General features: G+C 38.3%; 1 protein-coding gene across 2 annotated transcripts in view; it reads right to left on the bottom strand.

Moving 5' to 3' along the window:
- The window catches only part of LOC115433144 (interleukin-1 receptor accessory protein-like 1), a 610,367-nt gene that overhangs the window by 585,580 nt on the left and 9,443 nt on the right, over positions 1-15,344 (bottom strand). The gene's annotated exons all lie outside the window — the stretch shown is intronic.

The raw sequence follows: 15,344 nt of genomic DNA, 5'->3' as shown, positions 1-15,344 counted from the left end.
TGCCATCTCTTCGGGGAGTTGCTGTATAATCAGGATGAGGCTGTTGATGATATAAATGTCAAGTTGCATCTCTATCAAGGCCAACCTGGCTCTGCTGCTTTGTCAACTACAACACTAATCCAGCTTCTCCCCAAACCTCTGTGACATAATCAGGTGCCTGCTTCTATCAGGAAATCTTGGTTAACATGAATGTTTAGGAACGCTGTGTTTGATAGGTTTAAAAGGTGGAGTGTGTGGGATTTCTTGCCACCTAGTGGTGACGTTGAAGACTGCAGTCAACTGAATCTATTGCCATCTACAGTGGCTACAAAAAATGCTCAAGCCCCCCTTTAAAGCCTATTTTTGGTATGTTATTTTTTTTTACTCAAGGCCATATTAACCCATAAAAATCCAAACAGCCACCAGAGACCAAAAGCATCTACTGATATGAAATGTTTAATAACTTCTGAACCACTAAACCTATCAATATATGTAAATAATTGGTGTAAAATGCAGTTTGTCATCTTCTCATGATCATCAGATATGACCCATTTGGACGTTCAGAGGCTCCGTAGTGAACATCTTTATTAATTGACCAGTAAATCCCATGGAGCTTGTTCAATAACAGTAGATGGACACTTCACTTTAACCCATAAGGACCCAGTGTGACTTTTGTGGCAGTCCTCAAATTAATTTTTCTCTGTATTTAACCGTTCCTAAGTGATTTATCACTATTTACTATAATATTATCTTCTGAATTTTGCATTTTTTCCCGTGAAAATCATCAATTTTCCCTTGTTTAATTGACTGTTCATATAGATATTCATAAAAGCTCAAAGTAGGTTAATAAATCAAAACAGAAAAAAAAAACCGTTATTTTATTAAATAAATGAACTGAAAAAACTGAGGAAAAAGTTAGTTTTTCAGCAAAATATATCATTAACTGAACATAAACCAAGTGTCTCCATCCACTGTCATTGGTCCAACTGCATGGGTTTTACAGGTGAATCAATGTTGTAGAAGATGACGGTGTTTCCACGGTAACTACAGAGCCTCTGAACATCCAAATGGGTCATATCTCATGACCATGAAAAGATGACAAACTGCATTTTATATCAATTATTTACATGTATTGATTGGATTAGTGGATCAACAGTTTAGATGAGTAGATGCTTTTGGTTGACCTGGGTCTTTATGGGTTAAAAGTCACTTTTTTTTCAGTTTTCTCTGTTGTGATATAATGACCCTCAGCTTTAATCTGAGCTTTTACGAACATCTACATGATATTTGAATTAAATATAGGAAAATACATGATTTTAACTGAAAAAAATGAAAAGTGCAGAGGAAAATATTACAATAAATGGTGATAAATCACTCAGGAAAGGTTCAGTAGAGAGAAAAATTCATTTGGGAGCTGCCACAAAAGTAGCACTGGGTCTTTATGTCTTAACTGACACTCAGACATAAAGGTAAAGCACTCCAACATTGGATGCCATCTTTTATTCCATTCTTGCCATTTTCTGTTCCCTTTTTTGGGTGATTAACAACTGATTAAGCCATATTTATATTCTTAGATTCCATTACTGCAATTAGATACCTGTAAGTCATCTTAAATCTTAAATTCAGGACTTTTAATATACTAAATACTGATATTTTTAAGTGAAAAGCTGCAACATTGGATGTTCTACACTCATAGTGTGAATGCTAACATGTAATAAACATCAACTTACATAGCAGTAGATTAAACCAGCTCTAACAAATTAAACTATATTATTGTAAAAGGATAATTCAGAGCTATTTAAAGTCTTAGGTTGTCAACATTGTAAATCTTATCCTAATGTTGGGCTTTTATTTTTGACACTGGAATTCTTGCAGTAGCCAGTTGCCATAGTGATGGCACCATTTGACTGAAAGGTGACAGAGTTTACATTGTTGTTCATAGGAGATGACGTGCAAATATGACCTTGACAACCTTGGCATACATGGATTTATGTAATGTAACAGAAAGTCCAGGGTATTCTATACATAACAGTGCATGAAAACAACAAAACTGAGTTGAAAAAGATTCCACGAGTAAAAGAAGACAAAAGCTTATTTAGCTTTCTCTTCAGAAGATGTAACAGTTGTAATGTTCACTCTTTATCGAAGATTCTATTCTGACGCAGAGTTCAGAAAGTACAACACGCTCATGCTGACACGTATTTACTATGCTTGTTGTGAAACTTACTATTTATGTGGTTCAATAGGGGGCTTAATAACTAGGAGAAAATCCAAATGTGTGTGAATCACTGATCTAAAAACTAACAAACACAGATGTGAACGGTGTTGGAACAGATTCTGTCGGTTTCTTACAGTATTAGTCAGTGACACACTTGCTTCCCACCATGAACTCGTTCTTTTTGTTCGACTTCAATTCCATCTCCTTGCTATGGCCAAAGTGCTACTTCTCGCTCAGTGCAAAACGATGCCCATGTATGCTTCAAGGATGCTTCCACTGGCATTTCAATCATGACAAAGATGCTTCACATAGATTCCACAAAGCTGTATCAGTGAGTCTTTGAGGGGAAACCCTGAAAAGCCACAATAACCCTTGAGATGCTCATAGAGGCATGCGAAACTGGCCAGCAGCCAAAGATGGCGACATTGCCGTGTTCTCCTCGTCAATGGCCTATTGTTGTCAGCGCTTGCGTCCTGCAACCAATGCCACCTCAGAAAAGCTACACGCCACCACACAAAAATCTTATCTTTTTAATTAGTTTTCCATGTTGGGTGCAAGTCTGCAACATTAGCACAAAAGCTGTGGTCTCTTTCTTTGGCTTGAATACAGAGGAAATGACTGAATCACCAGTTCTGCTCGGTATCCTTCCTGCTCACAGTGATATCCTGGACCGCTCGCCATCAAAGCAAACACTTATTATCACTGAAAAGGTTAAAAACGTGCTCGTGCGTCACATGGTAATTAATTTCATGTTGATATCGACATCAGTGATGATCAAATACAGTACAGTCTTCTGTCGGGTGCACGTATCGTACACTGTGCTTGTGTGCAAAGAGCAAAAACTGTGGCTTATGGGATTAAATATATTGAAGAATTACACATGAAAACATGACATAGTGTTCTGCTATAAGCTTGTGAGCAGCCGTTGAGGAGAAAATGGTTCCAGAAGTGAGGTTTCACAAGCTCTTTCCAGGGACACTGATCTGACTCTCTTTATTCTCCCCTCTCACTGTGTTTTTAAGATATGTTTGTCATGAGAGGTTTATGTTTTTTTAAAGACTTCTACCTCTTGACTGCCAAATTAAAATTTGTCAAGGTCAAAGTGAGATTTACTGTCATCATGAAAAAAGGTATTCAAAAGAAATTAGACTGATTTTGATATAAGCCAATAATCCAACTTGAAACAAAACTGCAGCAAAGTGGTATTATAGTGCTGCACCACAAAGTTGATTGTAAATGTAATATTGCTGTTATTGCTTTAATATTGCTATCCATACTATTATCCAAAAGAGCAAGTAAGCAGTAATGGAGAAGCTGCAGTAAAAATTTAAAATGAATAAAGCCCACTGTAAGAAAATCAAAAACTCAATAGGGAAAGGAATTATAATAATAAAAACCAATTACATCATTTATGTATGATCCCGATCTCTAAAACAAGCAAAATATCATCTCAAATGGGCAGATTTGCTTTTCCTTATCATAAAATAATACAATCAATTTATTGTCTATACCAGTTCAGCGTTATTTAGTGGAATGTGTGGAACATCGGTGTGCTCATTGTCGGTGTTGTGGGCGAGTTATGATGAAATTGAGGACTCTCAGCCTGAAGGAACAAGCTGAGCTGTAGTCCGGTGAAACAACAGCAGATCCTCCTGTAAACAGACTGCAGCTGGACCGCATCAAGTCCCAAACAGACCTGTTGGCTCTGTTTGTGCACATCGTTATGACAAAAATGACCATGATGTTGAGTGGATTTCACCTCTTTCAATAAAGGGCCGTACCTCCACATATGGTGGTAGATGTTATATGACCAGCAAGGAGCCTTATTTAGATGTTGAAAAGAAGAGTATGAACTTTACAATATTAACTTGTATCTCTCATCTCTACCATTTGAAGTCACTAAAGCTATGTTTTTTTTGCCATTTTCAGCACACATTTGCAGTGTAGTATATATTTATCCAAGTGGACATGTACTAATTGTTGCTTAATCTGCTAAACATGTGCCTGAAACTACAAAAATGGTGGGTGTACTGTATTCCAGTTTTTCTGTCTGGTTAGTTCAATCATCTTTATATCTAATATGTTTTTTGTTTTTATTTATTTATTTATTTATTTATTTATTTAGAACATGCAAGGAAACTAAATAAAACAAAAAGCAAAATAAGACAAAACCAAAATAACATTTAAATGAATAGAATATACCTTCAAATACCTGCAAGTCTGAATTTTGCATGGTCAGAAAGGAGTAGGAAGAAGTACTTAGAAGAACTTATTTAATCCTACCCCTCAAGTGCTTTTACACCTTTATCAGTAACGTAAGTAGAAAAGCACTCGGAGCAGACCTCCGCCAAGGCAGATCAGTGCCCCCCCCCCCCCCCCCCCCCCCCCCCCCCCCCATCACCACCAAAATTTAATCATTTGTTCGTTGTGCCAGCATCAACATTTCCTGAAATTTTCATCCAAATCCATCCATAACTTTTTTAGTTATCTTGTACACAGACAGACAGACAAACCAACGCCAGCAAAACATAACCTCCTTGCCAGAAGTAACTAGAAGCACTCGGAGAGCGCAGACCTCCGCCCAGGCTGATCACACCCCCCCACACCAAGGAGGTTATGTTTTTGCCAGGGTTTGTTTGTCTGTCTGTCTGTCTGTCTGTCTGTCCGTTAGTGTGCAACATAACTCAAAAAGTTATGGACAGATTTTGATGAAATTTTCTGGTCTGCGCCCCCCCTGTGGGCCCCCCCACCCCCAGTCACCACCAAAATTTAATCATTTCTTCCTTATCCCATTTCCAACAAACCCTGAAAATTTCATCAAAATCTGTCCATAACTTTTTGAGTTATGTTGCATACTAACGGACAGACAAACAAACAAACAAACAAACCCTGGCAAAAACATAACCTCCTTGGCGGAGGTAATAAAGAATCAAACTATACATTTTTCCTAATTTTAGCATTCAGCCACAACAAATACATAATGCAGTAATTGAATGGCACACAACAATATGATCATGGCAGTACAGTCATACAGACTCAACAATTCAACAATTTTCTTCAATAATTACAGCATATTTATCGATGTAACACTATCCATAAACAAACAGCCCTCACTGTCATTATTAAATACTGAACCTCACAAGAATCAATTCTTTATATCTTTTTTTAAACTGAATTATGTTTGATATTTGTTTTTATCTCCACACACAATTTGTTCCACAGTTTTACTCCACAGATGGTTTATTAATTGTTGGAGCATTTTTGCCTTCCAACCCAAGGTGTGTGAAGGCCCAATGCAGTCAACACCCCTTTAAATCTGGTGTGTTGGAATTCAGAGTACTTACTAGTCTTGACATTTACTGTCATTTACAGCCAGTGAAGCCTGATCCTTGATGGGGTCCTCCACAAACACCCTTTAAAGGGGGCTGCTTCAATGATCTGTCCTCTTGAGGAGATCAACGCAACAATAAAACGCGTCAAACTCATCTGGTGCAGACACCATGTAGTAATTGCTGTTACTGCATGTCACTGTTGCCCGCTACATGTACATTGTGGTTCCCTTCTTTGCCTCCCAGAAGAACTGGCTTTGGCTCTGGGTAAAACCACCTCCCCATCCATACATCTACTCCAAATATCATCTCTCTAATCTGCAATACACAATATCCAGTATAATCAATGCATCTTGTGCAAGGTGGACCAAATGATCAGTTCTAATGAGATGTCAGATGGACTTCTCTTAAAACAGAGAATTATTTAGTTCGCTGAAAATATACAGCAACAAAAAACAAATGCAAAATTATATATGGACACCAATTAATACACATTCTTTTCTAAATGGGCCAAGTAAGGGTGAAAAAACAGCACTTAAAGCCAAATACTACCCATGATAAGTTTGACAGAGAGCATACGTATTGGACTGTGATTCAATGGGAAAAGGTCATGTGGTCTGAAAAGTCCAGACTGACCCTGTTCCAGAGTGATGGGTGAGTTGGATGAAGTAATTACCCATCATGCCTAGTGCCTACAGTAGAAGTCTGTGGGGGCAGTGTTATGATCTGGGGATGCTTCAGTTGGTCAGGTGTAGGTTCAACAACAGTATGTGTCCATAAACCTGAATAAACGGAATGACCAGATCTAAACATCAGTGATGGTCATACAGATATATTCCTAGATGACAACACCAGTATTCATCAGGCTCACGTTATGAAAGAGTGGTTCACCAAGCATGAGATATCATTTCCCCACATGGATGGCCAGGCCTGAACTGCAGTGAGAATCTTTTATGAATCTTTAACAATCATCAGTATAAGATCTTGGTGTCATAAGACCTTAAAGGTCTATCATCTCCCTCATTTACCCAGAGTTTGTTGTTGTTGTCCTGAACGAGTCCCTCCAATATTTTGAAAAGATATCCTCATTTGTGGACACATTTTTTCTTGTTTGTCTGTTCTAGTGCTTGAAAGTGGAGAGTCGCTTCATTTGCATGAGCCCATTAACTGATTTTTATGATGCCTGAGGAGTCTCTTAATCAGCGGGGAGTAATCTGGCAAAAAAAAAAAAAAAAAAAAAAAAGAAGTGAATGTGGATTGATTTTTTAAAATGGAGGAGGGAAGGTGTTGCAGAAACCTGGGATACACTTGGCTATAGACACTGCAACAGTTAAAATCCAATTCCTCAAGATATCTGTGGTGTTTCACATGCACTAAATGGAAAAGGTGGATTATCGTCCATGTTTTGCCTCTGATACCGATGGTGTCCGTTTAAGAAGATAGACACCTGTTTGAAGAAAAGATCTCCTCAAGGCCTTATCAAGGTCAAATACTCAATTTGTTATCAGTAGTAATGAAACGGGTGTCAATGTATTATTGTCGTTATCATCTCCCTTTTTGGCACATGGTTATTAGTGAGTGAGAAGTGAAAGATTCAGTGCAGCTGTCTAACTGTCAGAGATATGATCAGGAACACAATAGAACAGAAAAAAAAAGCAAGAAGAAGAGTTATCCCCGTTGAACAAATGGGAAGAAGACGGATGTCCAAAAATATGAAACACTGGGAAAAAAAAGAACAGTCTCCCTTAAATACCCTGCAATGAAGGCTTATCCTGTCAAGCATCTCATAGTGGACCACACTTTAAAGAAAGGTTCATCCAAAAGGTGCTGTCACCTGCTTCTCATTCTCTGATTGTTTTTTCCTCAAGCATCCGCCTCTCTTCTCACCCTGACAGTGTTTCCTTCTCGGCGGATTCATCCAAAATTCAATTACTTTCCAAGAGGGTTCGGCAAGAGAAATGGGGCACTCTCTCAACACTCTCCAGGGCTCGACGTTACCCCGAAGGAATGCATCTTCTTCTCGCGCGCGCAAAAACAATTTCAGCAATCAACGAGTGGGGCTTTACTGCTTTAACGCAGCTCGCCAGATGGATATTGAGATGATGATTTATACGGAGTTCTCGTTTCAAGTCTCTTTTGCTTTGTCACGCGATTTCTCAGGCTGTTCACACACAAGGCCATCATGCTCAATTCTGAACCACTACTCGTATCTGATGTTTCTGGATGACGGTTCATATCTTTGTAGGATGATACCCATATCAGATATGGGCAACAAGTGACAGCAGGAAGAAATGACACTCCTCCCATCGCTTTGCTTACTGGAAAACATTTCCATTGTACAGCTTTAAGCATGGAATCAACTGAAATATAAAATGTCGGGAATATTTTTTTTTTTGTTCTGAGTGTTGAGTGTGGAAACGCTAGTTTAGCAGAACTGTACTAAGGCCCTGGCGAGAGTTAGGGAGTACAAATGTACCATAAATGTTTGAAGCAACTGCAAATATTATTATGCATTAAAAAAATGGGTACTTGTTGGACCAATCTCCACAAATGAATGGTCTGGGTGAACCCATCTTCATTCAGGAGTAGGATCAGTTTGTAGAGGAGGTTGACCAAGAGTGGATTTTTAGAAATTTGGGATAGAAAAAAGCTTAAAACTGACTAATTGAGACCCTGTCTTCACCCATAAGTAGCTGGGATAGGCTCCAGTGACCCCCACAGCCCTAGTGAGGATAAAACGGGTTTAGATGGTGAATGAATGAATGAATGAATGAATAATTGAGCTGCGGAAAAAAAGAAATCATAGACTATTAGAAAGTGGACAAGTGTTGATGCACCTAAGGATCAATGAACAACATCATTAGCCTAAAGTGGAACATCAAACTAAAAATTTAAGTGTTTCTAATAGTTAAATATTAAGTGTTTTTTTCAATTCCTATTGAATAGGATCAAATCAACCTTCAGCTACTACTGGACCAAATTTTGCAGATTTGGATGATTTGTAAAATCTCCTCTCAGGTGGTTTGCATATCTTCAGAATCAGTTATTCCACTTTTGACCAATTTGTACAATTTTAGGGTGTTGTTGCTTCCATGTAGCAATGAGGACATTAAAAATGGTACCTCAAATATAGGAGAAATGGAGGACAATCCTAAATGAATGGCAATGGCCGCTCATGTAGACTACTTCTTTCCATTCCCTCTGTATATTTAGCACGATCACGACTTAAAATGCATATTCAGATAGAAAATAAAGGATAAAGTGAATCCAACCATAGCACTGTGAGTTGCATTGAGAAGGTACATGCTCTGTCTGCCTTTACCCCACTCTCAACTCCCCCCTCGTCACCCGTCTGCCCCCTTCCTCCTACCTCCACTCAGAAAATTGATATGTACTCTGCCTGGTGAGTTATTAACATTTCTATTTGTGAGGAACACTTTTCAAGCCCTTACACCCTTGGCTGACGCACACACACACCCACACAAGTCTGTGCTCTCCTCACTGAATTATTCCATTTTAGATTATCTAATAACCCCGCAACCACATGCCTCCATGTTCTTGACATGCACGCAGAAAGCGAGAGAGAAGGAAGAGGTTGCTTCTCGAACGCAATCATCATTCGGAACGTGTTAAACACGTAAATTTGCCTTCAAATAACTGCTTATTCTGAGTTACTGTTGAAACATAAATGCAGTCCATTTCCACCCTGGCAACAGGCTGGAAAAAACAGCACAAGGCATTCGGAGCAGAATCAGTGGATAAATAAAGAACACTGAAATAGAATTGTTTTTGTGATGATTATATTTTGACATTTCGAGTTATGGGAATGGACCATCAATACCAAACAAGAGTGATCATGTCATTTCAGATACTAGTTTTAATATTTCTGACATCTGGTTGCCGTCTGCAGACCTAATGGGAGTTGTATCTTCCAGGATGATAATGTTCCCATGCAAAGGGCACTAGGGGTCACCTATTGGTTTGATGAGGATAAAAAATGATGAGTCATACCCTATGGCCTTGAAGTAACTACATCGCAGCCACAGATGTGGACGTTGCCATGGTAATGTCACTCAGTTTGCTATTGGAACAGGAGTTTTGGCTGACACCATTTTGGATTTTTGGACCCTGAAGTCAGCGTAGGTGAAGAAGAAGATTGAGACCGGGTGGAATAAGAGGTCACAGGTGAACCGATTCTACTGTGATGGTCTTGTTAAAGTCTAACCACTATTACAGTAGAGATCCTTGCTCCCATTTTGGGTCAAGGAGGCAGACACTCGCTCTACTTCTAAGTCTAGACGTAGTGTATAGGTAGGGCTGGCTCAGTTGACCCTCGTCTTAAATCTCTAACTTCATGTCCTCTTTCTCCCTGCTTTTTCCCCAACTATCTCTGACTAGTGATGTGTGGTTTTGGCCTCCAACCTGCCCAGTGTCTGACTCTGTCGTCCAGTGTCTGTGTTATTTGTTGCTCTTTCTCTATGATTTTCTTTCTCTCTCCCAACTGGCAGAAGTAGATCACCGCCTACCCAGAGCCTGGTTCTGTCAGAAGTTTTTTCCTCCAAAAAGGAAGTTTTCCCTCCCTGTTGTCACCATGGGCTTGTTCTTGGAGCTTCTGTTGGGTTTCTTTTCTGTATAGTATTTTTAAGGCCTTGACCTGAATTTGTGGCGTGCCTTGGGATAGTCATTTATTATGACTGGTGCTACTTACTGGAAATAAAACTGAACTGAACTGAGAAGTCTGCACAAACTGTCAAATCTGAAACTGCCAATATCAAGCAATAACCACACTTACATACGATTAAATGATGACAATGAAACCAATGTCACTGGATTATTTGTATTTACTTATTATTTCTCTGGACATGTTCAGTTGAGGTTGGGCACAAGGTTTTTGTGAAGCCACATTGGTTTCACTTTCTAGTAGTGGTTGTGGTAACTTGATTTCTACCCCATGGGAGAGTTGGGTGTGACATTAAATAACAGTCTCCGCCACCGTTTTCAAAACTCCAAATTAGATCTTTTTTTTGGAAGAATAGCAATGGCAGATTTACCTATCGGCACCCTCGGTGAATGTAAAATGTTGAAAATAACATAAGTGCACTCACTGGAATTCAAACCCTGTTCTCCATTGTAGATCATATTTACAGAGCTATCTATCCTCATGTACCGTCAGGTGCGAATGTGCCTCCAGGGTCTCCTAGCTGTTGTATTGGAGGGGGGTCTACTGTGCACGCACCAATTAGAACAAGGGTCTATATGGTAAAGCCAGTCAAATCTAAACTAAAGTCTAATTATGAAGAGAGAAACTGTCTGTTCAAGCAGCATTTGGGTCTGCATTAAAAAGAAACAGGCAGCCACAGAAGGTATGTAATATATTACACTGGTCAACAACAAATTTATTGTTTAAGTTTTTTGAACTGATTTAGGATAATTTTGGTGTGCTGAATCCAAAAATCACATTAATTTTGCTCAATCAGGTCAACTTTCTGAACTATGCTACATATTGGCTTTTTAACATTTTTGCTTACATTTATGGGCATTTTCACATCATATGATACAAAATTCTTTCATATGTCTTGCAATAAACGAGTTCTGAAGATTTTATTTTTGCCAATTTATGATTAATGTTTTTTTTTAATATTATAGGTGAATGAAATGGCTTCGACTAGAAGATCTTGCAAAAATAAGCCTGACATATTCTGCTACATCTGCGGTGAATGCACCATTGTACCTAACAGGAATCAAGTGATCAAAAGATTTTTTTTTTTCTCTTAAAACCTATTTTGGGTGAGAACTATATAAAAAAATCAACTGATAAAGTCACAAAAATGTAATCAATTTTGTGAGAAAATCAAATTTTTCAAAAATCAAATTAACAAAAAAACCTGACCTGATTGAGAAAAACAGATGTCATTTTTGGATTTAGCGGTGCAAAATGGTCCTAATTCAGTTGAAAAAAAACCTAGACAACTTGCAAAAAACATTTTTTTGTAACCCAGTGTTATTATACAGTGGGAGCAATAGAACTGCATGGACTGAGTATTATATATCTTTGAGTTGCCATGGAACACAGCCAGTGATTGAGTGAATCACACAAAGTTGCCAAACATAGGCCTAAACATCTACTGTAGCCTGTTCTTTGTAATTTTAAATTATTTGGAATGCAATGGAATTCAATGCCATAACCGAGGCCAACCTTATTATCGTGAACTCTGCTTTGCTTCCAAAAGTGGTCACATTAGTGAGGTTAAACTGTATTCATTTTATTAGTGTATGGTAATAAAAAAAAAAATACAGTTTTACGTGACCTGAACCCCCACTGGAGCCCCGACCCTGGACCCCGCCATTCTCCCTTCCAGTTTTTCTAGATTCGCCAATGAATAGTGTTCATCCCCCAGGAGAATCAACACCAAAGTGCATTAAAACTGTGACGGTGGCACATGGCAGCCCAACACCTCACTAAACTACTTCACAGTGTGTTGGTTTTTCCTTTCATTTTGCATCCGTCTGTAGTGAAGTAGTGAAACCACTGGATAGGACAGTGTTCTACTTAGCCAGCCATATGGCGGTATTTACAGCTCGTTTACAAAATGAAGCCAAGCTGCAAAAGAATTTCTACCATTTTTTCACATTTTCTACATACTCTCACATTGATAGATTTAACTGTTGAAGTAGATTTTCATAAAGGTTGCAAAGCTCTGTTTATGGCTTTGCTTAATGAGCTTCCTGGCAGGAGCTGCTGTCTTTAGGTAACATATGGCAAACAATACTAAAAAAATAATACTGTTTTTCTGGGGGGAGCAGTTGGCAACGAGTCAGGTTCACAAAATCCACTTTCACTGAACTCACAACCACGTGTGTGTGTGTGTGTGTGTGTGTGTGTGTGTGTGTGTGTGTGTGTAGGCTTGCACACATATAAAGTACGTTTGCAGTCACGTCCACTTCTTCGTCCCAATCCCTGAGCTGCCTGCTAACTAGATTCTTTATCCTGCCTGGCTGTCAGGGAAATAAGGATGACATTAAATGAACGGAGCTTTCTCTTTGGATATTCCAGACCAGCGCTAAGAGGACTGAGGGAGAGCCTGCTAGAATCACTGAGGAAGAGGTGAAAGGGGGAGAGAGGATGAATGAACGGTAGGAAAAAAAAAGAAAGGGTAGACGAGGAGAAGGCGACCATGAGAGGCAGTATTCTAATGCCAAGAAGCAGCACAGGAAAACAAGGAACTGGGGAATAGTTGCACAGATCTTCATTTGACTGACTTGAGTGACTTTTTAACTAAAATGTGTGATCAAACAAATTAGGAGCTTGTATAATTTTGCTGGCATAATACTTTTTTTTTTCCAAACCAATTACTGGAAATGAAACAGACTTTTGTTCACTCAGACATGCTATGAAGCAGTCTTTCAAACTGTTTCAAACTTTTGCAAAAAACTCTGTTGGATATTGACTGGCACAGTTGTCCTTTACTTGATGCTAAACTTTGCTCGCAACAAATCATTTCTCTGTCTTTGTTGCCAAGACAACATCTAAGATGTCCTGCAGCACTTAGGAGTGATTTCTTTAGACAACAGTGCTCTCTTTGCCACCAAGCAGCTACAAAAGAATGTGACTTAAATCGTAATAACCCTCAATAGTTGGATTTTAATTGACTGAAACACTGATTGGAAGCTCAGCATTTTTTAAGCATTAGGCATCTGTGAGTGACTGATGAAGCATGAATATTTTATATAATCACAACAGTTGTTATAATATTGATATTTTAACTGAGTTTGTTTTTGTTTTTTGTTTTTTAAATCAAGCCAAGTTTTCTCTTTGATTTTGGTTTAGTTTCATGAATCAATATGCAGTTTTGTTTTATTTTGAATTATCTAGTTTTAATTAACTTCTTATTGAATTTTTATGTTAGTATTAGTTTTCCTGAAGAAAGTCTTAACTTAGAGAAGTTGAAAAAGCAAGATGAAGTAATGCATCACTTCAAATATATTTTATAAAGCCACTGCTTGGCATGGAAAAACATTTTTATTCTTGTACAGAAAGCATTTTATTTCATTTTTTGCAAGTTTAAGGATACAGGTTGGCTGTGAAAGGATATTTCACAAACTACTGTAATTTTACCAATATACGGCTCTAAACTGGAAGTACTGAGTCTGAGGGGAAATAACAGCTTGAATTTTACATTTCATCTTAGTTTATGTGGTGGCCAGAGCTACATATTAAAGGGTCTAAAGATTATAGACCTCCACATTTTTACATCAGACCTGTACTGAATCACTCTGCATTCTAATTTTCTTTCTAGGCATTTTTGACAAATACTGGATGTAGTGTGAATGTTTAGTTTACAATGCTTTGTTGCCTTTGCTAATTATTTTATTTCAGTTACATGATGTTGTTATTGTGTTATTGTGTGTTATTTGATGCTGAGACTGAATTCTTTATAGTGAGTTCAAAACATTGGTTTGTCAAGATATTTTGGAGGGATACAAGCAAGAAAGATTTTTGATGTATTGATTGGTTACATATTGACTGGTATCCTAAAACTGATTTTGACTTCAATGTAGGCGAGGTGTGCATAAGCATTTAGCTTCCACCTAAGCCTGTTCAGTCTCAACAGAACTCACAATCTGTTGAATTAAAATCAACCTCATTGATTGTATGTTCTGTATTAAGGAAGATGACTGACTGAACTTAAACCTTAAGTTAGAGTTATTGCCCATGTTACCCACCTCCATATATCTGTATTGGTTTGATCTGTTAGTATACATGTTCCCTCTTGGTCTCATTTGGTTGGTTTTGTTATCTTTTGTTGACCTCCTTTAAAAGCCATGTAACTCTGTAATTCCAATCGTCTGTGTTTTTTTAATATATTTTTGGGAAACAAACCCATTTTAATCCTGGCGTCCTGCACCTAACTGTTTGGTGTCTAACATTTTTCATTATAGTGTATCAATCTTATTGCAATTTTCCAAATAGTTTACCATTAAAATCCCAACATATCAAGCTTATGTTGGCAGTAAAACAATGTAAAGTTCATGTGTTGTAAATCACAAATCCCAAGACAAATAGGAAACACTCAGTGTAATCGCAGCTTTGTGTTGAATGACTTGAATTCACTGTTTCTCAAAGCAGTTCTTTACGAGGAACACGGCAAGTCAGCTACTTAACAGAACGTTTTTTTTTTTTTTTACTTTCTCCTCCTGCTTCTTTTAAGCTCGATCTGTACCACTGATGTCAATCAAACTGGGAAGCGCAGTCAGAGTTCAAGGCTTAAAATGGGATTCACCTCGCGAGGAAGCGTGCTACAGTAGCTGCTGAATGACACTTGTGAAACCTTGTGCTGCAGGGTTATCTGAAGTCTAACGTGAGCCAGATCTAACTATAGCTGCAGTAGGTGTGTTGCGGAGGAAAAAATCCCAAAGCTAAATAATATGAAAACTTATCAAGCCCAAGCTTGAGACTTCCAATGGCAACAATGAGATATTCACGGGCTGAAGCACTCCCTCCTTTATCTCTCTCACACACAACCTCTAACACACATTTTACTCAACACCTAAATTTAAATCTCTGACACTGAGACTGATCTGCAGCTGAACCGCCGAGTCCCCAGCTAACTCTACAGTATGCTAATGCTATTCATTGGAGAGCATCAAAGTCTGACTCCTACAAGGCGCTCTGACTTTAAGCAATTTGAAAAACACTGCATGTATTCAATACCTAGCGCTGAAAGATTTTTTTTTTGTCTTCACTGACACCAGAATGGTCCTCTTGCTTTGAAGAGCAACTTAAAAATTAAACAGGAACGAAGGCAGTCTCATATAAA

Source organism: Sphaeramia orbicularis, chromosome 2 (assembly GCF_902148855.1).
Source record: "Sphaeramia orbicularis chromosome 2, fSphaOr1.1, whole genome shotgun sequence".
In the NCBI taxonomy this organism is placed as follows: Eukaryota; Metazoa; Chordata; class Actinopteri; order Kurtiformes; family Apogonidae; genus Sphaeramia; species Sphaeramia orbicularis.
This window is presented reverse-complemented; position numbering and strand designations above follow the sequence as displayed.